Consider the following 2166-nt stretch of genomic DNA (forward strand, 5'->3'; position numbering starts at 1 on the left):
AATAAAACTAATACTACATGTGTTTGCGTAGCATTAGTCTCTCGTGCCTACAGCTATTTTCTTTTTGATTCATTTATTTTACCCTCAATGGCACAAAGCATTAGAAGGGAGTGGGGTAGATAAAATAACAAATTTTAAACAAAAGCAAACAAAATGACATCAAAATAATAAAATTGCAATACATATGAAGATACGATGTTAGGTTGATACAAATTAATCAATATGTAGGTATGATAATAAATAAAGAACAAATAAAGTAGAAAATATATGTATACAATATGCACTTCACGCGTCATCAAGTAAGTAGTTGTGTACGGTGGAAGAAAACAAGTCATGATTTGAAATGGAAACGATGTCGGAGGGAAGGTGGTTCCCGTCGTTGGACGTGCGTGGGACAAATGAATGATGGAAAGTGTTAGTGAGGCAGCTAATGACGTGTACATTATGATGATGATCTAAACGAGCTGAGCGATAAGATGGGGTTGTAATGAACTGAGCTTTCATAATTTGGTGATTGAAAATCTTATGAAAAAGTATGAGACGAGATGCTTTGCGACGTGATTCAAGTGACTGCAAGGAAAAGGTGCGTTTCATTGACGTGACACTGCTAGTGCGGTGGTAGTTAGATAATATGAAGCGTGCTGCGTTATTCTGTACCATTTCAAGCGAGTGAGTTAAGTTCAGTTAAAAAGGGTCCGAAATGGAGCATGTAGATAGGAGTTTTGGACGGACTAATGTTTACACATTGTTAGTTTCATGGCTTGAGGGGCGCGACTAAAGTTGCGTCGTAGGTATCCTAGCGTGCGGTTGCTATTGTTAATAACGTAGTTGTTGTGATGTTTCCAGCTCAAGTCAGATATGTGAATCTTCAAGTATTTATACGAAGTAACACAATCTAGAGTAGCGTTATTTAAGGTGTAGTTAGCAGGAGGTCCGGTAGTACGTGAAATGCGTAAAAGTTTACATTTGTTATTGTTGAGGCCCAGGTCCCAAGTTGTCTATGCATTAGCAGCATGCATTAGCGGCAATTTAGCTTACACGTTACAAAAAACGCCAGGCCTGCGCTGAAACCGCAGCACAGTCACAGCGAAAGCTGGAAGAGCGGCGTTTCTAGAGCCCGTTCTAAGCTTTCTTGGGGCTACTAATACAAGTACACTAGCAAGGTACCCACTACGCCATAAATCACAATTTTTGTGAAGTTGGGAAGCACCTACTAAGCCAATATTTGTCATTCTGCGGAGAATATTGCCAGGCACCAGCTACACGTCTGTAAGGCGTGCATTTTGTTGACGCGACGACTCATGACGATCAAGAATTATGGTTCAGCACTTTGTAATGGGTTGGAAGCTTTAAACGGTCCACCAGTTATGTAATTCGCATTGGGTGACGCCCGGTCGCTATTTCCCTCTCCCGTCATGCCGTACAACATACGTTGACGTGGGAGAGAGAGGGGTGGGGGGGGGGGCGAAGAACTTTATTGAGACCCCGAGGAAATGGCATCCGCGATGCGCAGCGCCTATGGGAGACCAGCGCTGGATAGGTGGCGCGCCGAAAAAATGCACCTGGCGGGAAGTCGCCGCATAAGTCCGCCGCTCGATCCGACGACATTGGTTGCAGCTCGCATATGTTTCGGCTGTGCGCGTCGTTTCGCTTCGGTTCAAGCTTCTGAGAGAGAGAAAATAAAACATTAACAAGGTTCTGCGAATGCTCATTCAGCTAGCGCCATCAAGCGAAAGAATACTGAAGAAAATTTGCAAAGCTTTATATATTTTTCGCAGTGTGCCGCGGCGAGCGCGCCTGCGTTAGGGTGCAAGCTTGACGCGCGTTACGCACACATCGAGGCACACTAGCCTGCGTAAACCCGCTAGCGCGGTTCCCGGGTTCGCGGTCCCGTGCTTGTTTAAGTTGTCGACAGCTATGGCGCCAGTTGTGCCCCGCTATGGTTTTAGTAAAATAACATGGCCTGAGGACCACTTCTGCAGAAAGGCACTTGAAAACGGGGCGAAGCTATGCAAGGCGAAATACGTGTACGATGTGGAAGAGACGGTGTCGTGCCGTGACAGCGATTCTCAAGTTGCAGCAAAATGCCACTCGCAAGTACACCAAGCCAGCTACGATGTCACACTTCATGTAAGCGAGCATTTGATGCTAGCTCGGTTATTACCG

This window comes from Rhipicephalus sanguineus, chromosome 3, assembly GCF_013339695.2.
Source record: "Rhipicephalus sanguineus isolate Rsan-2018 chromosome 3, BIME_Rsan_1.4, whole genome shotgun sequence".
Lineage (NCBI taxonomy): Eukaryota > Metazoa > Arthropoda > Arachnida > Ixodida > Ixodidae > Rhipicephalus > Rhipicephalus sanguineus.